General features: G+C 23.5%; 1 protein-coding gene across 2 annotated transcripts in view; it reads left to right on the top strand.

Moving 5' to 3' along the window:
- Window positions 1-685: 685 nt before the first annotated feature.
- The window catches only part of LOC122498383 (ecdysone receptor), a 317,159-nt gene continuing 290,425 nt past the window's right edge, over window positions 686-27,419 (top strand). For both annotated transcript variants that reach the window (XM_043606095.1, XM_043606078.1), the window contains exon 1: window positions 686-1,112. The gene's annotated coding sequence lies outside the window, so the exon portion shown is untranslated. The remainder of the gene's footprint in view (window positions 1,113-27,419) is intronic.

The raw sequence follows: 27,419 nt of genomic DNA, 5'->3' as shown, positions 1-27,419 counted from the left end.
CAAGACGCATTTCTCTGCAAATCGAAAAACTTTTTGTTTCAGCTAAAAAAACGACGAGTCAAAGTTTCTTATTGTTATCGATAAATCATGAGCATTCAAAAGAAAAAAAAACAGTTCGAAAAGTTCATTAATATGCATGGGGGTTATGTTTATACATAATTATGGAATCTTACTTGCACACTGTGTTTGAGATGAAAGAATAAATACCGTCTTTTTATCCACTTTGTATCCTTGATGACGCGAAATTTTCCATCCAAAGTGATCGATTTTCCTCACGAAGTCGAAAAATTTCTGCAAAAGTCTAAACAAGCAAGTAAAACTGTATCAATAGTTGACAAATTTCACTGTGGTGACAATTTTTTATTTGGACGAGTCCATTATTGTGATTAGAAAATTTGGCAATACTTACAATTTATCGTATTTCGATTTTGTTTATCGATTTTCCGAAGAATCCTCCAACTTGAATCCATTAATAAAAGTTACTTTGACTATTTAAATGAAAACACTGACTCGATTAGCATTAACTGACAACATGTAATTATCATTGAAAATTGTATCGATTTTTTAACATTTTTCCCAAAAATACGTTGAACCGGTGTAATATAGATGGGAATATGGGAATACAGGGCGGGGCATCAGTGGCGCCACAGTGGCGAAGCGGAGAATTACGAAGCCGGCGCGTAGTCGCTGAGTGCCGCAGTCGCGCGCTTGCACTCTCAGCGGTAAGTGGTAGTTGTACGCATTTGATTTTATTTGTTCGTTACATCGCATACCTGCTCGGTGCATACTATCAATCAATTTGAATGGCTGATTGAAAAGCCATTCCAAATACATCGAGAGAAAACTTTAATGCCGCGTCCACTACAAGGACCGGACAAGAATAAATTGTTCACTTGAAATTTGTCGTGTATTTCTTGACTCGTGTTAAAACCAAACCGCAGTCTTTGTGGAATATATATGTATGTATTATTGATAAAAAAAAAATCAAGAGAGCAGTGCCGTGCACGTGTATAAAAGTGTACTTCATTAGTGCTACGTCACCATAGGATTTTTCACTTAATTACGGACAGTGACACTAATCATCTGGAATATCACAAAGCGACGCGTATTATGTAAGTACATAACCTCAAAAAGTCACTTTCTTATATATACATTGTATGTCTCTCGACAGTTGACAAAAATGGCTGAACAATTTTTATGTTACGAGGTATTATTGTCGTATGAACGTTTAAAGAATTGTGTCATTGTTTATTTGAATCAGCTTTTTTTCTCTCTTGTTTGTTTACGTTTGTGACAGAGTGAAGTGGGTAGGTCATATTCGCAACAATGCGATTTCGTAAGGACAGGGCAGGGTTCGTAATCTGGATCAAATTCCCGGGAAGTAGTTCGCATGTCGTGTGTATACTTTATTTAGATATCTTTCAAACGGGTAGATAAAGTTTTTTTTTTTTATTTAATTACTTGCTTGGTAGCTTAATAATGTGAAAATAGTTGCATTAATCCCGGACTTTTTTGTGATTAATTGTCGATGTAGCGGTGCATTTGCAAGGTATGTTTTTCTATTCTTTTTATCAACATTTTCACTCTCTTGCCTTTAGTTTCCTTTTTGTTTCACAAACCAGTGGCTTATATATTGCACTCTTGTGTTGTGAACAAGAACATTAGGAAAATTCTCCGAATTGGGAAATTTGAGGTTAGAAAATTGTCAACGGGAATTTTTTTTTGTAGAAGTTTAAAAACAATTACGATTTTTTTATTGACATGAAATGTGGAAAGTGAAAATAATTCGTACTTTAGAATGTTAATTCTTTTTCTAAATATTGTTAATAATTATTGTAATGTAATTATTGTAATTATTGATGTATTTATTATAGGAATTAATTTATTTTCCTCCTGAAAATTGAATTTTTTTTTTTTGTAAAATTGACAGAAATATCAACTGTGGGAGAATTTCGTGCCCTGTCATCGATTTTAAATTGAAAAAAAGACGTAAAAGTATGCGGTTTTTTTTCCCTCTAAAAAGATATATTCTTTGAAATCGGGTAATCTTACTTAGAAAACGATTCTCAATGTTTTCGGACTGATTCTTGTGAGACATAGAGTTCAAGTTCAATGACGCCGACACCCAATCGGGACCCGAGTGTTCTCGCCTCTAAAAGCAAGATGGCCTTGAATCACACTCCCACTACTGAAAATAATTTGTTTCACCAGAATGATAATCGTCTTCAATCAATTGAACTTTTTTTTTAGTCAATTATAACTTTATTACTTGGTTTTTTTTTCTTTTCTTTGGCAAAAATTTTTCACAACCAGTATCAGTGCGCAATTTTTCCACCGCAGAGAATTCAAAAATAAAAATTTTTTTTTCTCTTTCACGTGAAATATTATTTTTAATACAAAATTTTATTATTATTTATAATTTTCTCTTTGGTTTATATCGAAAAGTTTTCTCCAAGAAAGAAATCGATTGCGATCGCGTGTGTCCTCGTTGCGTCTCGTTGAGCTTGCGGCGATTTCAAGGCGTTTCTTATGTGGGAAAAGAAGCAAAAATAATCTCATTATTTGATGCAAACGCCATTTTTTTTAACATTTACAACAAAAGACAGGAAAATTATTTTGATTATATACCAATGTTGTTGTATTTTTTTGCAGAGAAAAGGAATTTTTTTTCTATTTTTTATTCACGGTTATATATTTTGTATAAGCGGGGAAACATTTTAAACACGATAAATGTAATTCAATTTATTAAAAAAGCCAGAAATGCAATTATTCGACATAATTTTATATTTTGTATGAAAAGATTACTTGACATTTCGCGGAAAATGAGTAAACTGCCATGCAGCATTATTTCTTTTTTATATTTAAAATAAATTCTTTTAAGATTATAGTTCTCCATTTTATTTGTCATTTCTTGTTTGAGATACATATTTCTTTTTGAGAATTTTGAAAGAATATTTATAACAATTTGAAAAAGTGATTATAATAGTAATTAAGAGAATATTAAATTAAATAATTCATAATAATAATTTATTAATAATTATTAATTATGTAATTAATTATAATTTTATTATTATCAATAATGTATGTCAATTATTGATAATAACTAATAAGTAATTAATAGTAATTAATAATTAATTAACAATAAATATTAATTAATATAAATATAATTATATTAAAATATAAATTTTATTTATTAAGAATATAATAAATAAATTTAAAAGAATATTCATAATTATGTGACTTTATATGTATTTGGGAAATTTTTTTCTTTTTGAAGGTCGTTGGTAATTATTTTTCACTAAAGAATCGTGCGATAAAGACTCCACTTTTACCGGCGTCCTCGGGCAACTTAAAAAAACTTGTTTGCGATAAAACTGTGAATCGGGGACAGTAGTTGTTGCAAGTGTATATGACACTCGTTTGTCTTCTTTCAGTCCTAGAAAATCCAGTCAGGCAATTAAACTCTATATTTGATTTTTAGAACACAATTTTATTCTTTCATTTCCCTACATCTTTTATGTACAAAAATTGGCATTTCTTCTCGATTTCTTTATAGAGTAAAATTATGTTTGCATTATAATTAATTATGATTTTATTATGTTTATTAATATACTAATAATAATAATAATAATAATAATAATAATAATAATAATAATAATAATAATAATATAATTTTTAAAAAAGCAGATAAATTAGAAAGTAATTATTTATAAATTTGAAAATAATTATTAACGAATTTAAAAATAATAATTTGCAAATTTTAAAATAATTATTTACAAAATTTGATACAAATAATAATAAAATATTATTAGACAGATGAAACTGTTGTCCTCTTTTAATTGAAAGAAAAGAAAAAGAAATTTAACTCATTTTATCAATTGAAATTTTAGTATATATGAAGTCGATTCTATTCTTGACTGGATAAAAACGCTAACTTGGCCGACCTTGAACTTTACGATATGCGCTGTGTGAGCGACAAACGATTTTAGATTCGTGGATTATATTTCGAATGTATATGCAAGGGTTAATGTATTTTATTATTATTATTATTTTAGTATTACTGACAGATAACAATGGTGCATTTGTTATTTAATTAACGTTTTTCTTTTATGCAATGAGAAAATAAGTAAATTTTCTTTCAGATGCAATTTTCAATTTCGAAATTATTAAATTAAATTACTATTTAATAATAAATATGATAATGAATACATAATAGTAATTGAAGTTGGATTATTATTCAATTAACTTGTTATTAAATAGTAAATAATAATAATAATAATAATAATAAAAATAATAATAATGGTAGTCATTAATTATTTTGTAATTAATAATTTATTTAATGATTTTTTATTTTGTAATTAATATTTAATTAAATTTTTAATAAATAGTAAATAATACTAAGGGGCCGTCCATAAACTACGTCACGCCTTAGAGGGGGGGGGGGAATTCATTTTTTGTGACGTTCTGTAGAAAAAATGGCGCTAAAGCATGTAAAATTTGTGACGTGGGTAGGGGGGGGGGGAATTATGCAAAATTGTGTGACGTAGTTTGTGAATGGCCCCTAATAAATAGTAATAATAATAATAACAAAACAAAATTATTTTGTAATAAAAAGGCCTAACTACAAAATTTGATTAGAAAATAATTAAAAAAGTGGTTTTAATAAAAAGCGAATAAATATATAAATTTAAGTTTCAATTGAAATAATTTGTTAAATTAAAGTAATTAATGACAAAATAAGATTTAATGCTACAAAATTAATATTTTTATTATTATTATTATTATAATTATTATTTTATTAATGCAATTTAAAACTAAAACATTTTTGAATTCCATCCATTAAAATCAGACAAATTAAAGAAAGTTGTTATTTGTTTTGGAAGATTTGGGACTAAATTAAAAAAAAACAGTCGTCGACCTTCTTGTTAATAGACGATGCATATTCTATTTATGTTGCTGACAAATTTCGAAAAGTCACTGTACTTGGGATGCAGTACATATAGTCGTTTAAGAGAGGATACTCGAATTTCTTGGCAAAGAAGCATCTTTTGGTTTTCAAAGCGTCTTAAACTTTCTGTCTGTCTGTCTCTCTTTCTCTCTCTCTCCCTCTTTTTCTCTCTTTCTTTTTCTCTCTCATAGAGAGCAAGTCTTTCTGCTTTGACATTTTCTATCTGCATTCGTATACTCTCTTATCCTTTCTAGCGCAAAGCAGCGAATCAGAAGCAGCACGTGCTTTTCACGAATTGCCTTTGGCTCGCAGACAAATTCAAAATTTATTTATACACGAAATTTTGCGGAAATTTAGCTTCAACAGTGATGATGATGATGATAATAGCTGTCCAGTTTTCTCGGCTATATTCCTCAAAGTGTGTATACATCATTATATATCTAAACCATCTGTATAAAACGACAGGAAAATATCTGGGTCACTTTGTACTCTACTCTCTCCTTTTTTGTATTTGAGAAATTTTTTTTTATTGACGCATATTCTCGTGGAGTAAAATTGCATTTTTTAAGATTTGCCGTAAGGAAATAAATAAGAAATGAAAAGAATTTTGAATATATTTCCTCTATTTATTTGCTTGAATTGTAAAGGCAAAAACTATTCCAAATTCTATCTGTAAAATTATATTATTCAGTTTGTGAAAATTTAAAAAGAAATTGTTTTAAATTATTAAACGAGAGATTATAAAATATTTTTTAAACAAAAATTTATGTAAATTTAAAAATAGAAAAATTTGTGAAATATTGACTATAAACATTGTGAACTTCAACGTTATTAATTATATAATTAATTATCACTAAATTGAGTAATTCCGAGAAAATTATCTATTTTATTTAGAGTTCAAATAAATTTGAAAATTTAGTAATTTTATTACGCAATTCGTAAAAATTTAATTAGCAAAATAAAATATTTATTTAAATTTTGAAAAGACAATTTTGAAATTTATTCAAAAAACAAAATTAATTCGTATATAGAATTTGGAACTTTTATCCCTATTTTTTTGGGGAATAATTATCGAGCTTCATTACAGATAAAAAATGAAATAAAAAAATATAATGAAGTTTTAGTATACATAAATTTTTTCAACATAATTTTTTTTTTCATTTAAAAGAATTATTTTGGGATACAATTATTTATAAGTCTTTGTTTTCGAGTTTCGTTTTTGATTTCTGTTATTTTTTGCGGTCTCTTTTTTTACGAAAAACAGAAATGATTAGCGAACACTTAGTATATAATATATCAGCTGTCATTTATAAATCACCAATGAAAAGGATAAATCTTTGGAATTTTCTTAAATGGCACAATAACGATAAGACAAAGTGCTCATGTATGTCTCTGATAAGAAGATGCATTATCGATATGCAATTCTAAAGTCCCATTTGCTGTAAAATGTTTCATAAATCGCCAAAGTTTATTGATATACGATATTGAAAAAAAAAGAATGAAAAAACACGAAAAGATTATATTAAAACGAATTTTTTAAATCTTCTTACTCATCTTTTATAATTATTGCCTTCTTCTTTTCTTGAAAGGCAAATTATTACTAAAATTTCGGAAAAAAAATTGTTTTTGTATATTAATTAATTGAAACAAAAAATAATTTAAATTATTTAAATCAAATATTATTTTTAACTGTGAGATTGGAAATGTTTTTGAAAATTTTTACCACATTTGTGAAGAATTAATTATTAATTATATTAATTATTTAAAGCAAAAAATAGTTTAAATTATTTAAATCAAATATTATTTTTAACTGTGAGATTGGAAATGTTTTTGGAAATTTTTACCACAGTTGTGAAAAAAAAATAGATACGGCAGGTAGAAAAAAAACAGTTTTAGGTTGCTGAAGTTAGCGTCGACGCTTATTATAGGGCCGTAAAACGTTTTTTCCCCAAAAAGGAAAAGAATAAAACATTTTTTTAAGGTTTCAGGCGAAAAAAGTGCCTTGAATTTTAACTCCCGAGGTGAATGATAAAATTAAAGTTATTGACATTTTCAACTCTAAAAACTCCAAAAAACATAGTTTTCGACGCGTAGCGTTGACGCTAACTTCCTCTCTAAATTTTAATTTGTAAAAATGTTTACTGAATTTGTAAAGTTTACTAATAAATTAGTGGAAATTACTATTTATTAGTAAAATTGACTAATTCGAAAGCAAAAAGTCAGTCACTACTTTAAATTAGTAAATATTTTTACTGATTCTTTAGAGTCAGGGACATCATATTCTCAAAATTTTGAAAAAAAGGATAAGAAATTCGACTTTTTATTCAATATTTTTATTTATTTTAACATATTTTTGTTTAAAAATTATAAATTTTTTGAAAGTAAATTTATTTTCGATTTAATATTGAAATAAATTGACGGAAATTTGATTGAATTGATGATGGGAAATTGAGTGTGGAACGATGTAGTTTAGAAGAGTGTAGAAAGTATAGAAATAAAGTCAAATTTTGTTTAGTGACTGTGTACATACAAGGGGATATTGCAGCAGTTTGCATTTTACCTTCAGTCGTGTTTGTGCTGTTGTATGAATAATCAATGTGAGACCGGAAGGAGGTAAAAGAAACTCGTTAGAAGACAAGAATGACCCGGTGACCCTTACTTTTATCTGTGACTATCGTTAGTTTACTAATATTTTTTCCACTTATCCTCTTCCTCCCAGATGCGTTATCATTTTTTTTCTTCTTGTCTTTTTCTCACTTCTTTTTTTTCTTCTTTTTGAAGATCGATCAAACAGAAGTGATACGAGGTGACAAATAAACCAAAAAGAGGGACTAAAATAGTCAAATGATATATTTTCTTTTCGAGATTATTCTCTTCTTGTCGATTTATGAATTTATAACTGAACTTTTTTTTTTATTTTTTCAATTTATTTTAATAGTAAAAGAAATTAAAAAATTCGTATAAAAATAAAAGATTTAAATAAAAACTTGAATTTTTTTTTTAAATTTGAAAAAAATCTTGGCTTATTGAAACGTTTAAAACTTTAGAATAATTTATTATTCTTGCATTAAATTCTAGTGAAAAAGGATTCAAAATTAGTAAAAATTCTTATTAGTTTGAATTTTAATGAACATGATTTTGTATTCTTTCGGATGTAGCGATTATTTTTGAATAAATTTAAAACTGTAAAAGATAAAAATGCATTAACTGTGATTTTATTTTTACATTTATTTTTACAATATAACTTTTTTTCTGAAATTAATTTCCAACAATTTATTATTTCTTTGAATAATAAACAAAACACGTTTTTTTGTGTCATTAAAATTTTGAACGTTCAAATGAACGCCGTACTTTTCGTTACTATTAATTTTTATTTTATTGAAAAAATATGTTAATATATTTCAATATATGTAAATATACCACCGTCATATTTATTTATATAATATATAATTTTTTTACTAAGAAAAATTAATTGTTAACAAAGTAAATATTAAATTCCTATTATTTTTTTTAATTCAGTATAGTAATTTTTGGTAAATATTAAAAACATAAAAAAATTCGTTTATTGTAGTAAAATTTTTATTTCCTTAAAGTTTAGTTAAAATATGAACAAATATTATATTTTATTTAAATATTTTCAAAAATTACTAAAATTTTGCTTTTGAATTAGTAAATTTTACTAATAAATAGTAATTTCTATTAATATTTATTAGTAATTTCTACTAATTTATTATCAGTAAAATTGGTAATTAAACAATTACTGTAAAATTTTCTAATTCAAAAATTTTAATAAAATTCTTGGCAAAATTTTAATTATTTTCAAAAACTTTCCTCAATTCAATGATTTTTAATATCTACTACTATAATAAAAATTTCTAAAAGAATTCAATTAGTTAAAAAATATTTAAATACAATTCTACGCGAAAATTTCATTAATGTCATAAATAATGTAAATTTCACAGGAATTCAATTATTTGTAAATTATTTTCATAAATAATAAAACTCAATGCTAAATTTCAATTATTTTTAATACAATTTTAATGGAATTCCTCGAAAAATTTAATTATTCTTGAACATTGTATTAACATTTAGCAAAGAAATTCAATTATTTTAAAAACCTTTGCTACAATTTATTTATTAGAATTTAAGTAAAGAATTAAATTAATTTCCAAAATTTTAGTGAAATTCTTTGCGTAACAATTCAATTTTTTAAAAATAATTTTAATAAAATTCTTCGCAGAAATTCAATTATGTTTAAAAATTTACCAAAATTCTCGTCAAAATTTAATTTATCTTTATAAATAATCAAATTTTTCTTTGAAATTCAATTATTTTCAAAAATTTTAATAAAATTCTTGGCAGAATTTTAATTATTTTTAATACAATTTTCATCAAATTTCTTGAAAAATGCAATTATTATTCTTAAAAATTTTATTAAAATTTGTCAAGAGAATTCAATTATTTAAAAATTTGTTGATAAAATTCTTTATGAAAATTCAATTTTAAGAAACATTCAATTGTTTAATAAAATATTTATTTTTATAGTTAAATAATCATTTAATTCTCGTAGAATTTTTTAATAAATACTGATTTAAAAATGAATTTCAAATTAAACTCTTTGAAAATTTGAACTTTTCATACTTTTAATTAAAAATTCTATAGAATTAATTTTGTTCATTAAGTTTAATGCAATTAATGAATAATTTTTACAATTTTCATAAATACTAGATTGATTGAAGAATTTTAGTTAAATATTGTACTAAAAAGAATTGAATTTTGGAAAAGTTACAAATAATTCGAGAAATTCAATTATGTTTAAAAATTTTTTAAAAATTCTTGTCAAAATTTCAATTTATATCTTTGTAAATAATAAATTTTTTTTTCGAAATCCAATTATTTTTCAAAATTTTAATTAAATTTTTGGCAAAATGTCACAGAAATTCAATTATTTAAACAAAATTTAACAAAGGTATTTTCAAGAATTCAATTATTTTTAAAAATAATAAAATTCTTCACCGAAATTCAATTATTTTTATAAACTTGAATAAAATTCGTTGTCAGAATTCAATTATTTATATAAATAATAAAATTTTATTCTTCACAGAAATTCATTTATTTTTATAAACTTGAATAAAATTCTTCGCAGAAATTCAATTATATTCAAAAATTAAAAAAAGATTCTTGTCAAAATTTCAAGTATTTTTATAAATAATAAAATTCTTCTCCGGAATTCAATTATTTCAGAAAAATTTTAATAAAATTTTTGGGAAAATTTAAATTATTTTCATAAATAATAAAACTCACCGCAGGATTTTAATTATATTTTTGATACAATTTTAATCAAATTCCTCGAAAAATGTAATTATTCTTAAAAATTTTATTAAAATTTGTCAAAAGAATTCAATTATTTAAAAATTTGTTGATAAAATTTTTACTTATTCAAACTTTTTTTCTCAATTCCTTCGATAAATAAACGATTTTTTTTATTTCCATTTTAAGAAAAGTATTTTGTGTATATTCTCGGACGTTAAACTCTCATATAATACAGCCGAGGAGGAGCGATCTAAACGTGAATTCCCCGGGAATTTCGAGTCGGTCAGAGTACCCACTGAATTCGGGCCACGTGCCTATTTTTCGATCTGTGATGCAACTCGATGCACGCAAGCCTGGCGTGAATAAGAGAAGACAGGATGTTTTCAGCCCAGTTAGTAATCAGACCAAACTACCAAACGCATTCATTTTTATCAAATCGTTTACGCGGTCGCGTCGTCGTCGTCGTCGTCGTTGCCGCCACCAGAAAGGAGGAGGCGGTTAGGTCCCCCCTTTTCTGGGGTTTACACAGGGGGGGTGTCTGGTGAAAGCGAGAGAAAAACGTTTCGTGGGCGAGCGATGCATTTTGTTGACCTGCGCAAAGTACGATAAGAATATTATTATTAGTCTCTCAATAAATAGAATAATAATAAAAAAAAATTACACATGCGCGAAAACTGACAAACATAATATCGAATAAAAAAAAAAGAAAAATAGTCGCAATATAAGTAATATTTCATTTCTTTATTATTTTGTAAAAGCGCGATATCGCATGTATAGCTTGGGTCAAGTTCACAGTGCTAATCTTGAAAAAGATAATAATTTCGTTGCTCTCAAATTTTTATAAATTTCATGTTTTGCAATTATTTTTTTTATACAGGTACATAATATCGTTATTACAACATTGAACATTTTTTTCATGACAAACAATTTTTTTTATTTTTGATACCCTTTGATGGTCTCTTGCAAGAAAAAAACTTTAGACGAATTTTCTATTTTTTTTACAGAAATAAATGATGAATAGTTTTTTTTTAACTCGAACTAAGTTTTTTCTTTTGTCTGCTATAATCTAGTTAATTATATATATATATAATATATTTTTTTTATATTATATGTAACGCTAAACAATAATCTGATAAGATTAGATAAGAATTTTTAATAAATTATAAACAGGAGGAATTTTTTTTTTACAAACAGAGGGCATGTGTTGAATGTTAAATAGAAATTGTGATATGTTTAATTTTCAAATGCGCGAGGATAAATGTTGTATGTTAATTGAATTTTTTATGTTAATTGAACAAATAGTGTGTGTATTAAAATGTAATACATGAGTTTGGTTAAATGGTGGTGATAGCGATTGTCATCATGTTCAATGTGAGAAATGCTTACACGAGAGAGGTGTGTGTGTGTGAAGAAAGTGCGAGGATGATGATAATAATCGTTTCTTGCATACACACACAAATATAAATTTACGTATTAATTTACTTGTGTGTATAAAATCGTGACTTTAAAGTGCGAAAATGATAAAAAAAAAAAAAAAAAAAAATATGAAGCGACCTGAGTGTGAAATAAATTTTTATCAGCGAGAATTGTTGCTCTTCTGCAGTTTTGGAAACCTTGATGTATCAGCTGTAGGCGACGAGCGTGAGCTTATCGTTTCCTTTTTGAAGATATAACAGCGATTCAATGTCATGGCGGATATTTCACGACTATCTTATAAATGGTGCCATATGCCACTGCTAATGCCTCAATATTACGCAAAATAAATTCACATTACACGATCTCAAATGTGCGCATTGATCGTCAACTCAATTATAATTATACGTTTTATCGGTGCTTTTAAAATACGGCTCGTGAAAATCACTTTTTTCCCCCGATAAAATTATTATGTTCTCTAAATTTAAATTAGTTGAATTTTTACTCTAATTCAATCAGTACGTTCGAATTTTAACTAAATTAGTTAATTTTTAAAAATTTACTGATTTGATTTTTTTAGTATTATTTACAGGGTTGCCATAGGTCAGGGAAGTCATAGAATTCAGGAAAAAATCAGGGAAAGTAGAATTGGTCAGGAAAAGTCAGGGATTTTTATTAAAAGTATTGGAAAAAAATTAAATTTTTTTAGAATTCATAAGAAAATTCATAATTTTTGTGTCTTTTTCGTGTGTCTCATAAACACTATGAAACTATACGTACCACGAATTTTAATAGAATACCTTTAATTTCTTCTATTTCTGACAATAATTTCTTTTTAGATAACTTCATTCTTGAAGAACTATCATAAAATTATAATTATTATTTAATGAATAGTTTTACTTAAATATTTCAAAATTAATTGAATTTTAAAAGAGTTGCGTTTACAATTTTCATGAATAATAGTTCAAATTCAAAAGATTTTGATTTGAAACTTTAGAAATTTCAATTTTTAATAAATTTAAATAGAAATTTTAAAGAATGACTAAAATTTTTGAAAAATTTTAATAAATTTAATTATTCGGAAATTAGTTAAATTTCTTAAGATATATTTAATTAATTATTAAAAATAATGGATTTCTAGAAGAAATTTAGATAAAAATAATTAAAAGAAAGTGAATTTTGAAGAAGTTATAAATCGCAGAAATTCAATTATTTTTAGAAGTAAGTACATAATAAAATATGAACAAAAAGTTTTGAACGTTCAAATGAACGAAATATTTTTTGTTAAAAATATTTTCGTAGATTATTGATTACAATTCAAATTAAAAACTCAAATTTTACATTTAGAAACATTATAATTAATTTGCTTAATAGTGACGCAAAATTATAGTAATTAAAATTTAATTTGAAGAAGAAATAAATAAATTTCGTTCATTTGAACGTTCAAAACTTTAACCTCCTAATAAAATTCATTACAGAAATTCAATTATGATCAAAAATTCTTTTAAATTCTCGTAAAAATTTCAAATTCTCTTTATACATACATATAATAAAATTCTTCTCCAAATTTCAAATATTTTCCAAAATTTTTTTAAATTATTGTTAAAATCTTATTGCTTTTTATAAATAACAAAATTTATCTCCAAAATTCAATTATTTTCCAAAATTTTTAAAAATTTTCGTAAAAATTTCAACTATTTTTATAAATAATAAAATTCATTTTTAAATTTCAATTATTGTCCAAAATTTTTTTTAATTCTTGTCAAAATTTCAATTATATTTATAAAAAATTTAATTTTTCTCCGAATTTCAATTATTTTCAAAAATTCTTAAAAATTCTTATAAAAATTTCAATTCTCTTTATAAATAATAAAATTCTTCTAAATTCAATTATTATTTTCCAAAATTTTTAAAAATTCTCGTCAAAGTTTTAATGCTCTTTATAAATAACAAAATTTATCTCCAAAATTCAATTATTTCCCAAAATTTTTTTAAATTTTCATCAAAATTTTAATGCTTTTTATAAATAACAAAATTTATCTTCAAAATTCAATTATTTTCCAAAATTTTTTTAAATTCTCGTCAAAATTTCAATTATCTTTATAAAAAATTTAATTTTTCTCCAAATTTCAATTATTTTCAAACATTTTAATAACATTCTTGGCAAAATTTCAATTATCTATATAAATAATAAAATTTTTCTCCAAATTTCAATTATTTTCAAAAATTTTAATAAAATCCTTTGCAAAATTTCAATTATCTGTATAAAAAATTGAATTTTGCTCCAAATTTCAATTATTTTCAAACATTTTAATAACATTCTTGGCAAAATTTCAATTATCTATATAAATAATAAAATTCTTTTTCGAATTTTAATTATTTTGAAACAAATTTCCTCAATTCAATGATTTTCAATATCTATTATTTTAATAACGTTTTCTAAAAAAATTTAATTATTTAGAAGAAAAAATTTATTTTTATAAATAATAAAAATTTTACAAGAATTTAATTATTTATAGATTTTTTATCAATTTCTTTGCAAAAATTAAATTATTTTGATATATCATGACAGGGACAGTTAAAAGGGACCTACGGTTCGAAAAAATCAATTTTTTATTGATTAGTGATTCTGATAGAGACAATAAATAATAAAATTCTCTTTATGAATTAAATTATTTCCATAAATAATGAAACTCATCGTATATAATTTCAATTATACTTTTATAATAAAATTTTAATCGAATTCCTCAAAAAATTTAATGCATTTTATTAAAATTTGTCGAAAGAATTCAATTATTTAAAAATTTGTTGATAAAATTCTTCATCAGTATTAATTTTAAGAAACATTCAATTTATTCAATAAATTGTTTATTTTTTGTTAAGTAAGTAATTGAATTCTCGTAGAATTTTCTAATAAAAATTTAAAGAGTAATTTTGTCAGGAAATGAAGGAAAAGTCAGGCACAGTTTGTATCAATTTGATATACTTGGAAAAACAGTGGGGAAAAACAAAATTAAATTTTTGTGGCAACCCTGATTTACTGGTAACTTACAGGAAAACTAATATAAACTTTAATATTAACTGATACATTAATAAATTAATTAATAAACTAAAAAATAGCAAAATTTAATGAGAAAGTAGAATAAATTTAAATTTCCCGCCACTGGGATTCTTTAACCGACCGGTAGAGGGGGAAAACTTCTCTCACAAGCGAAGTAAAAGGACGACAAGAATCGTGGCGTATTTTAGTCTCCCGAATTTCATAATTCGTTTTTATATCGATTTAATTGGAAATATTAAAAACTTCCATAATATTCTCTCAATTCTAAATATTTTGGTTAATTAAATTTTTTTTAGCAAATAATCATTTATTATATAGAAATCGGATACTCCTTTCTGTGTTTTTCTTTCAATTGCAAAGAATTTTTTCTACTCTTGTAGAAGATACTTGTGACCTAAATTTTTTCTTTTTAGATTGAAATTCTTCATTTCTCTTCTGACTGTTTGCTCTCCTTCTCTCTCTCACACTCTCTTCTCTCCTTCTCTGTGTCACACTGTCAGGCTTCTTGCCTTTTACGAGAAAACCTGCAAACCAAGTTTCTGGTTTTGCTTCAGCTGGTCACACACGTGTATTTTCCATTTGCCGGCTTGCATTTGTCGCTCTAGCAAACATATAATACTCGGGCACATGGATATAGTAAAAAAATGAGAGAAAAAACGTATACAAACAACTCGGCTCAAGTATACAGTTGAACTATCAAAGCACGTGTGTATATGATAGCGCATGTGTATAGTGGTCATGGTGTCTTTGGCGGTTTTTCTGTCTTCATCATCAAATTGTGTACTCCCCTTTAATAGTTAAAATATTCATTTTTATTTAATGGCTGTCCACACGTATTATTGTTGGATTTTTTTTATATATACGGGAGAGGATTTTTTAATAATAAATTACAAAAGACTTTTGGACTTAAAAATAATTATTAAAAAATTTCTCCATTTTTGGTTCGAATAAGCATTTTTTTTTGTATTTCAGGAAATATTATCAGTGATTCTTCCACGCGTTTTAAAATGTATAAAAATTAGAAAAAAATGTGACACATTTTAAACAAAATATATGATTCCCCTGAGTGCTGGGAATTATAAATTATTTTCTTTTGTATATATTATAAAGTGTAAATATTATCAATTAGCATAGATAAATTAACACGTGAAGAAATAAAAATTAACATTTTCTAATATGTTTAATTGTACATCCAAGGCATTATATATAATATACATTTAAAATAAAAGCAATAAATGATATAATCGTATTATAAGCCAAAGTTTATAATTCATATTTTCAAGTATAAAACATATTATCAAAATTTTATTTTTTATCGACACAATTTAATTCATGTAAATAGAATTTTATTAAATTTACGATAAAGTACTTTTTGTAAATTGAGACAAAATTTTTATAATGAACTATTTGAAAAATATGCGAATCTTTTTGATGAAATAAATTTACTTTTGGTTCATGTTCTATTTTTAAAGTTGAAGGAATTCTTATTTTCCGAGAATATATTTTTGGTTTTTAGAAAAGAAAAATTTGTTTCTAAAATAAAAAATATTTTTTCTTCCTAATTGATTGTGTCATCATCATTAGGACAAATTGAATTAGTAACAAAAAATTCTTTCACGGATTTAAATAGCAGGCTTCGGACTCACGCGATTATTGATACTTTTTGGCACTTTTTCACCATATACAACTATTTATTTACAATTTTTATAAATAAGTTGATTTATTTCGTTAAAAAAAAGTCACTAATCGTAGTATTTCTTAAAACGAGATTTTAAATATCAATTTAGGTTAAGAAATTAATTATGACTCTAAAAAATCTGAAGGGGATAAAAATATCAAAAAGGAAAGTAAATTATAAATTAAAATTGAATTCTCGTTTATACATTTAAATAAATTTTTGAAAAATAATAATTGAATATTAAAAGCATTATAGCGTGAATTTTGTAGAGGTTTCAAATTAAAATCTTTGAAAATTTGAATTTTCATGATTTTAATTGTTAAATAGATCTAATTTTTTTGAAGAATTTTAATTTTAATTCTGCTGTTGCAATTTGTTACATTTTTTAATATATATTTAACTAGTTTTTAAAAATAATAGATTTATAGAAGAATTTTAGTTAAAAACACAAAAAAATTGAATTTTGGACGTTATAAATGATAATAGAAAATATTCAATTATTTTCAAAAGTAATAAAATTCCATGCAATCGTTTAATTATTTTCATACACTGTCATAAATAAAAGTTTCACAGAAATTCAATTCTTTACAAATTTGTTATAAATTTCTTTGCAATAATTCAAGTATTTAAGAAAAATCAAATTTTTACAGGAATCAATTATTTTTAATACAATTGTAATCAAATTTCTAGAAAAATTAAATTATTCTTAAAAATTTTATTAAAATTAGTCAAATGAATTTAATATTTAAAAATTTTTCTAATAAAATTTTTTATTAAAATTTAATTTTTTGAGAAACATTCAATTATTTAATAAATTATTTATTTTCGTATTTAAATAATTGAATTCTCGTAGAATTTTCTAATTAAAATTTCTTTAAAAATGAATTTCAGTTAAAATTTTAGATAATAATTGAATATTAAAAGCCTTACAGAGTGAATTTTTATATATAATTGAATTTTGAAAAGGTTTTATAATTTGAATTATTAAATTTATAGAATTAAATTTTTTTTGAAAAAATTTAATTGAATTTTTTTCAACAATTTGAAGTTTTTATTTACTAATATATATTTAATTGGAGAATTTCCTAATAATCGAAATTTCGTAAAAGTGAGTTGCAAACAAATGGATTTAAAAATTTAATTGAAATGATGAAAATAATTAAATAATTAAAAAACTTTGTAAATTTTTGACAGTAAAGTCAGGAAAATGTCAGGGAAACAAATTTTATGTCAGTAAAGTCAGGTAAAAGTCAGAAAAAAAAGTTTTGTCAGGGAAATTAAGAAAATTGAGGATTTTCAAAAATTGCGACTTTTTCGACTTTTTTTCCAAACATTGCAAGAAAATACAACAATTTTTAGTACTTCAAAAAGTGAAACTTATTTTAATTTTTATAAAACGAAAAATAATTATAAACAAATTTTTTAAAAATTGTTTGTGAATAATTTTTTAATATAATTAAATTTTTCAAATATTTCTATAATAAAAACCTTTTTGAATAGTTGAACTTTTGTAAAATTTAATTGCAAATATTTAATTTATTTCAAGTATTTATTTTATTTACAATTTTTGAAGAATTTTATTTACAAATTTTGAAAATAATTGAAACATCAAAAATTCTAATGAAAAATCTTTAAAGGTAAATTTAAAAATGAAAATTAATGAAAATTAGCTTCTTATTTTTTTTAAAATTAAATATTTTCAATTACATTTAAACTTCTTAAAATTTTTGAGAAATCATGGCCCTGTTTTTTAATTAAAATCCTTCAAAAATTTGACCATTTTTATTTAAATTTTTCAAAAATTCAATTATTTTTAAAAGATTTTATTAAATTTTAATTATTTGGAATTATTTCAAAATTGAAAAACTATTATATTTATATAATTACAATTATTATAAAAAAATTGAGTTTTTGTATTTAAATAATTGAATTCTATAGTAGAACTTTTGGGAAATTATTTAAATTAATTGATTCAGAGATGAAGTTTAGTTGATAATTGTAAAAAATAATTGAATTCAGGACAGGTTATAATTGTAATTTTTAGAAATTATTAAAATTCATAAATTTTACCCATTTTCCGTAAACATTTATATTTTCCTGTAAAAAAAATTTGGTCAGGGAAAGTAATTTTAATGTCAATAAATTAGAGTGAATCAGAATATTCTTTAGAGTCAGGGAAAAAGTCAAAATTTTGTTCGGAATTCAGGGAAAAGTCAGGGAAAAAAATAAATTTTTGTAACAACCCTGAAAAGATAATTTTGGAATATTTTTTATTTTGAATTTTGAGAGTAAGGAACACGATTTTTTAGGAGTATTTTTTTCAGGGAATTATTTTTTTATAAAATGCACACGAAATTTATTAATTAGTTTGTTTTTAATTTTTAAATTAAAATATAATTAGTCCTCGCGAATATATATGTTTGGCCGAGTGTCTATATAAATATATGTGGGAATGTGTGAGACAGCGGTGCAGCAAAGGAATAACAGAGAGCGAAGGGGGGTGAGAGAGAGAGAGAGAGAGAGACATGTTCACATTGGTGACGTCACTGAGGCTGCGTATCATTTTTAGCCTGCATATGCACTTATCTGTGCTGCCTACATACCCACTGTTGATGCGGTGGAGCAAGTTTAATGTTTTTGGCCGAGTTCGTAGGTCGCCGCACTATATCGCTGCATCGCGCTTTCCCTTCGAATTACTGACCGCGGCGAAGACATTGACTCCCCAAGTCTAAACGATCAGACAAATGCATTCTATGATGATTTGTCTACTTAGGGAATAATAATTCAACTCTTTCTTTTCTCTCTATTCACCACAAACCCCATTTTTCTTTTTCTATTATGACAAATAATTGAATGATCATTATTCAATCACGAATTGATTTCATCTTGTTTAAATATTTTTTAAAAAAATAATAATATAAGAATTCGTGCAGAATTTTTTTTTACATTTAAAATTTGGCTTCAGCAAAGGTTTTATCAGTTTTTTTATAGTTTTTGACAAGGCTTTATAGAGTGATATTTTGAACAGTGCAAAATGGGTCAATTTTGGGTCTATTTTTGCAAAAAATATTATAGTTTTAAAAGCACTTTTCCTATTTTTAATTTAATTTTAATTTCGTCCAAATGAAAGAAAAGTTTAGGCCCCTAAAGTTAGCGTCGACGCTGAACGTTAAAAACAAGTTTTTTTTTACGTAAATAAAAGGAATTAAATATTTGTTTTAAAGGTTAAACTTGTTGGGAATTTTTTTAACTCCTTAGATGAATGAATGAAGTAAAATTAGTGATATTTTTGTCTCTAAAAACCCCGAATAATAGATTTTGACGCTAAGCGTCGACGCTACCTTCAGGGGCGTAAAACTATTTTTCTATTTTGTGGTTAAAAATTACTAGACCAAAATAAAAAAATAATCTAAGTTAAATATTTATGTCCCTGAAGTTAGCGTCGACTTTTAGTGTCAAAAACTGTTATTTGAGATTTTTAGAGATAAAAATATCACTAATCTTACTTCATTCATTCGTCTATTAGAACGGGGTTGCCAAAGGTCAGGGAAATCAGGGAAAAGTCAAGGATTTTTATTAAAAGTACAGAAAAAAATTATATTTTTAAAATTACAATTTTGAATAAATTTAATTAAAAATTTTAATGAACTTAGATTTTTGAAAAATTTTCTTCTAAAATTAGTTAAATTTTTCAATATAATATTTAATTTATTACTAAAAATAATGGATTTAGGTATTGAAAAATTTTAGTGGGAAAAAATTGAATTTTAGAGAAGAAACAAATAATTGCAAAAATTCAATTATTTTCAAAAGTCATATAAAATTTTTCACAAAAATTCAATTATGTTAAAGAATTTTTAAAAATTCTCGTCAAAAATTGAATCATCTTTATGAATAATAAAATTCTTCAAAATTCAATTATTTTCAAAAATTGAATAAAATTCTCTGCAAAATATCAATTATTTTCAAAAATTCTTCTCCAAAATTCAATTACTATAAAAAATTTTAATAAAACTCGCGGCAAATTTTCAATTATTTTCAAAAATTTTCTTCAATAATAAAAATTTCACATGAATTCAATTATTTACAAATTTTTTATAAATTTCTTCGCAATAATTCAATAATTTTCATAAATAATATAAAATTCTTTTGAAGAATTCAATTATTTCCATAAATAATAAAACTCATCGCAGAATTTTAATTATTATTAATACAATTATTTTAGTTTTAATTATACGCAAACATTAAATTATTTTCATAAATAATAAAAATTCCACAGTAATTTGCAATATTTCAATTATTTCCATAAATAATAAAATTTTTAACACGGATTTAATTCTTTTCAAAAATAAAAAAATTCTTCTTAACGAATTCAATTATTTTTATAAATAATTCCTCGAGAAATGCAATTATTCTTTAAGTTTTTATTAAAATTCGTCGAAAAAATTCAATTGTTTAAAAATTTGTTGATAACATTTTTTATGAGAATACAATTTTAAGAAATATTCAATTATTTATAATAAATTTTTTATTTTTTTTATGTTATTAAATTCTTGTAGAATTTTCTAATAAAAATTGAATTAAAAGTGAATTTCAGTTAAAATTTTGGATTATTGGATTTTTTTTGAAGTTTTTAGTATATATTTAATTAAAGAATTTTCGAATTAATTGAAATTTGGGTAAAATTGAATTGTAAACATTTGTTTGCAATTCAATTTTACCCAAATTCTGAAAGAAGTTTTTCAAAAATTATTAAAAATAATTGATTTATAGAAGAATTCTAGTTTTAAAATTCTAGAAAATAATAATTGAATTGAAATGGGAAAATTAATTTTACAATTAAAGAAATTCGTAAATAAATGTAATAGAATTTATTTTCTTTAATATCTAATAATTTTTAGAGTGAATCAGAATATTGTTTAGGGTCAAGGAAAAAGTCAAAATTTTGTCTAGAAATCAGGGAAAATTATGAAGTTGAAGTTCACAACGAAAAAAATTTATTTAATACATTCAAATATTATTTAAAATTTTTAATTTAATTGTATAACAATTATCATCAAAATATAAACATGAATTTTTTTTTTTAAATATTTTTGTGGCAATATTGCTGCGTTATCTCTATAATTAATTTCCTTTGTGAACAATTTTTTGTTCGTTGATCAACGTTGTAGACTTCAACTTGGTGGAAAAGTAAGGAAAAAATATAATTAAATTTTTGTGGCAAATGAAAGGAAAATTAAAGAATGAAAAACAAAATAAAAATTTAATGAAAATTTTGTTCTTTAATTTCTTTTATTGAAGATTGTCTTTTTTCGACACACATGGAATAGTGATGAAAAAATTGTTTATTCTAAAATAACTTGAGTGACACTATTGACCACTGTATAGATATAAAGGTTTTTATCTAATTAATCAATGAAATGCTTAATGGTACGGAAGCGCCACCCCTTATATGTCGCGACGCATTTAAACAGTGTATGAGCTATTTTTTTTCTATCTCTCGACCTCAGTCAAATGCAACCACTCCCATATCCATTAAAAAATGCATAGAGAGGGTTCATGATGGAATAAAATTCAACCTAAGTTATATTGATGATGACGAGCTTCTTTTTCTGCATACACACCTAATATATAAAAGCTTCTCTTTTTCTATACATATACACATATATTTATTGTGTCCATGTCTTTTCACTACAACTGCTAGTTCGAGTTTATTCCAAATATATATTTATCAAAAAGAAGGGAAGTCTTCCCCTTCAGTTATTTACTTCTCCACGTGGCAAATTTTTTTTTGGGGGATATCCTTTGACCTTGCCTCTCAGAGATTTAATCGGAAATTTATATATATATATATATACACACACACTAGTATCAGAGTTGATAAATATTTTTAGTTTAGATACTTGACAAGTGCTGCGAAAATATTTTTTCCCTAAATTCTGGTATTTATTGTAATTTTCCGGAAAAGGGAGATTTTTCTTTACAAAAATTATGTTTCTGTCTTCCTGAAGTTTAGAACTTTTTGAAATTTATTTATTTTTTTACTGTATTTTTCCAGAATAAACTATTTTTCTCTTTGAAATTTTGAAAATATTCAGCGTTGAGTGCAAATTTATTTTAGTAAAAGAAAAAAATTCTTTTGCATTTTGGAAATGTTTACTATTTATTTCAGTAAAAATAAAAAATTCTTTTGAATTTAGAAAACAGTTTATGTTGAGTGCAAATTTATTTTAGCAAAGTGAAAAAACTCTTAATTTTATTTTAGTGTTTATTTATTCAATTTTGTTTCTATTTGTGGAATTCATTCTGCGAAAGTTTCTGCTTTTGATGGGCGAAAATTATTATTTTTCTTATATATTTTTCCCCTTTTGAATTTCATGCGATATTAGGTTCTTGAAGATTAATCTCTCCTTTCTAGTTAAGAGAAAAACTATAATTACTTTTTTTCATCGTGCACGTGGAGAGAAATTTCTAGCAGATTTTTCATTACTCTCATATAAACATTTTCTTTAAAAAGAAAAATCACAAGCAATAATATATATTAGTAAAAAATTAATTATTTGCAATATTGTGCTATAGTGAAAAAATTCGAAAGAAACTTTTAATATTTTTTGAAGTAAATTGCAAAATTTTTACAGAATATTTGTTTATTTTTGTATATACTATACTTTCAAAGTAAATTTTGCTATATTTTCTTTTTGTAAATAATAAAATTTGGTTTTGACGTATTTTACAATTCCCAACCTTTGATTCATTGATACTATCGATTTATTGATACATTTTTACTTTGAAAAAACGTGGAAAAGTCAGGTAATTTTAATCGAAATCCTAGAAAATTAATTCAATTTTAAAAGAATTGCGATTATAATTTTCATGATGAACTTCAAAAGGTTTTAATTTGAAATTTTGTAAAATTTCAATTTTACATGAATTTTCAAAAATTTTTATTTATTTTCAAAAACTATCCTCAATTCAGTGATTTTTAATATCTACTACTTTAATAAAAATTCTTAAAAGAATTCAATTAGTTAAAAATTTTTTTAATAAAATTCTATGCAAATATTTCATTATTTTCATAAATATAATAAAAAATTTCCAGGAATACAATTATTTACAAATTATTTTCATAAATAATAACATTTTTTACAGGGATTCAATTATTTTCATGAATAATAAAACCCATCGCAGAATTTCAATTATTTTCAATACAATTTTAATGGAATTCCTCGAAAAATGTAATTATTCTTAAAAATTTTATTAAAATTTATGAAAGAAGTTCAATTATTTTAAAAACCTTTGCCTATATTTTCAATATATTTTTAATTGAATTTCTTCAAAGAATTAAATTATTTTCAAAAATTTTGATGAAATTCTTTGTAACAATTCATAATTTCTTTCAAAATAATTTTAATAAAATTCTTCGTAGAAAAATAATTTCAATTGTCAAAATTCAATTATTTTCAATGTCTACTATTTCAATAAAATTTCACAAAAGAATTCAATTATTTAAAAAGAAATTTTAATAGAATTCATCTCAAGAATTCTTTTATTTTCAATATAGTAATATAATTATTCGCAAAAATTCAATTATGTTCAAAAATTTACAAAAATTCTCCTCAAAATTTCAATTATCGTTATAAATAATAAAATTTTTCTCCGAAATTTGTCAAGACAATTCAGTTATTTAAAAATTTATTGATAAAATTCTTTATGAAAATTCAATTTTAAAAAACATTAAATTATTCAATAAATTCTCTATTTTTGTATTTAAATAATTGAATTCTCGTAGAATTTTCTAATACTAAATATTGATTTAAAAATGAATTTCAGTTAAAATTTTAGATTATAATTCAATATTGAAAGCATTATATCGTGAATTTTTAGAGATTCTTAAAATAAAATTTTAATTATTTTCAAAAACTTTCCTCAATTCAATGACTTTCAATACCTACTATTTTAATAAAATTTTTCAGAAAAATTCAATTATTGACAAAAAATTTTAATAAAATTTGACGTAAACATTTAATAATTTTCATAAATAATTAAAATTTCACAGGCATTGCATTATTTTCAAAAACTCTTATAAAATTCTTTGACTAAGTTCAATTATTTTTAATATAATTTTAATCAAATTTCTCGAAGAATGAAATTATTTTTAAAAAATTTCTTAAAACTTGTCAAGATAGTTCAATTATTTGAAATTTTGTTTATAAAATTCATTATGATAATTCAATTATAAGAAACATTCAATTATTTAATAAAATATTTATTTTTGTATTTATTAATTGAATTCTCGTAGATATTTCTAGTAAATATCGATTAAAAATGAATTTCAGTTAAAATTTTAGATTATAATTGAATTTTGAAAGCATTATAGCTTGGATTTTTAAAAATAATTGAATTTTAAAAACGTTTCTAATTAAAAACTTTGAAATTCTGAATTTTTCACACTTTTAATTAATGTAGAATTAATTTTTTCAAAAAGTTTAATTAAATTTTTTTTTTGTTATTTGAAGTTTTTATTTTCTAATATTTATATTTAATTGAAGAATTTCAGAACAATTAAAATTTCGTAAAATTCAATTGTAAACAAAAGAATTTGAAAATTCTCAAACGACTTTTTCAAAAATTATTTTAAAAAATTGATTTAATTAAGAATTGTAGTTAAAAATTCTAGAAATGAATAATTGAATCGAAATGATGAAAATAATTTTTGAAGAAGTCACAGTAACAATATTCTTATAATATAAAATAATTATTTTGTCAAGTTTTAATTAGGTATTATAAAACATGAAGAAAGCGATAACTCCGAGTCGAAGACTCGGAGTGATCGATATATTCATGTTTTATAATAATATTCTTATATAATGTTATTAAATAAAGATTTTCAAAAGTTTAAAACTTTTGAAAATCTTAATTTTTATGGAAAAATAATAATGATTAAATACTTATTGCAAAATAAAGTTCTTTAGAATCAGGAAAAAGGTGAAAGTTTTGTCTGAAAATTAGGAAGTTATTTAATTTGGTAAAAATATAAAATACTATTTTTCTTACTATTATTATAATTAATTTTCTTTCGAAAGCGAAAAAGAAAGAGTTTAAGTAGACAAAACAAATAAATAATTATTTTATGCTTTTGAAAATGCGCTTTTCCGTATATTACTTGGCAAACGTATTTATGTTGAATATATACATATAGGTTGATGAATTATATTTTGTTGATGTCAAACGTCTACTGTATAGTTAATAGTTCCTCTCGTGTGCGTGTGAACGAACCGCAGTTGCATAATAACACACTATTGGCATCCAGTGTAGTTGCTGAAACATTTTCCACTGCAATTGATGTGTTTGTATTTTTTTTCTATACATACAACAATTGTGTAAACTATTTAATAGACAACACATATATACCTTATAATATTCCCTGTTTTAACCCATTTTTTTTTTTTTTTTTTTTTTGAACAATACTTTTATTTATATAATGTATATGCTGCTTTTTAAAAGTGTGTTACAACATCTTTAGCAAACACTCATCATTTCACACATGAAGGAATACGAATTAAAATATAAACGAACAAAATTTTTAATCTCTTTTGTAACATTTAAATATATAATTAATTATTGACGTCACTTATTTAGAAAATTGATTTTTGTGTTGAAATGAGATTTTAGTCAATCACTTTGTGTATTTTTGAATTCTTTTCGTATTTAATAGCAATAATAATAGAATAATTATTTACTGCTGGGAACTTGATTTGAAAATAATAATAACAAATAGAAGAAAATAATTATTTGGTGCTGAGATATTGATTTAAAAATAATAAAAATTATAACTAATTAAAAAAGAAAATTTATAAAAAAAATTTTTTTCTGCGCGTAATAAAATACAGTTGTAAAGTTAGTATAGTTATAAAAATTGTTTTCCAGTGGGAAGAGTTTGGGTGAAAATAAAAAATACGATGATACTTAATGACAAGCGTGGTATTTGTGTTAATTAAAAATTTGTTAATTAATGTTTTTTGAAATAAGCGCTTTGAGAAAAAGGATAAGAGATAGAGATGAGGTATTTGTGTCTGACAGCACAAAAGTTGCACGGTATGTGCGAAAATATATCACGATAGTTTACTACCTACCACAGCTGTTAAGCGTCAACGTCCTAGGCAATGGATTTACGACGTTGGCATTAATCCACGCTCAACCGTATGAACGCGCGCAACTTAATTTTGACCCTCCCACGAGAGTTGCGTGGTGCCTTGAATTTTGACCCTGATATGACAAAATTACGTTCGTGTGTGTATAGGCAAATTAATTCTTTAATAGTAATTATATATAAATTATATAAATTTTGTATATTAGGTATAGTGACGCACACACGTTATGTGGAAACGTTTCAGAAGTTCGTTGCACTATTCGAATCATGAATATTCTTCCCTTTCTCTCTCTCTCTTTTTTTTTTTTAACTTACAAAAATTATCATTTTCTTAAAAAAAAAAAAAATTTAGTTAGTGGGAAAACAATTTCTACCTTTTGCAAACTATTTTCTACTATTTGGATACTTTTTTATTTGTTACACTAAATGCTACTTTTTTCCGCAAGTTTGGGAATTTACACTACTTTAAATTTGTTAACAGTTGAAATAATAAAACTATTAAAAAAAATTTTAATAGAATTATTCGAAAAAATTCAAACAATGTTAATAAAATTCTTTAAAGCGTTTCAATTATTTTGACAAATTTTTTTCTTAATTCCACGGGAATTCAATTATTTAAAACAGAATTTTCTTAATATTTTTCGAAAAAATCGATTATTTAAATAGATTTTTATCAAAATTTTTTTAAAATTTTAATAAAGCTCGTTGCAAGAATTCAATTATTTTTATAAATATTTTACTCTTCGCAGGATTTCAATTATTTTTAATACAATTTTACTTCTTAATCTACGCAAATATTTAATTATTTTCATAAATAATAACAATTTCACAGGTATATTCAATTATTTATAACTTT

Source organism: Leptopilina heterotoma, unplaced genomic scaffold, assembly GCF_015476425.1.
Source record: "Leptopilina heterotoma isolate Lh14 unplaced genomic scaffold, ASM1547642v1 Lhet_10, whole genome shotgun sequence".
NCBI lineage: Eukaryota > Metazoa > Arthropoda > Insecta > Hymenoptera > Figitidae > Leptopilina > Leptopilina heterotoma.
The sequence above is the reverse complement of the archived record's forward strand: the minus strand, read 5'-3'. Positions and strand labels throughout refer to the sequence as shown.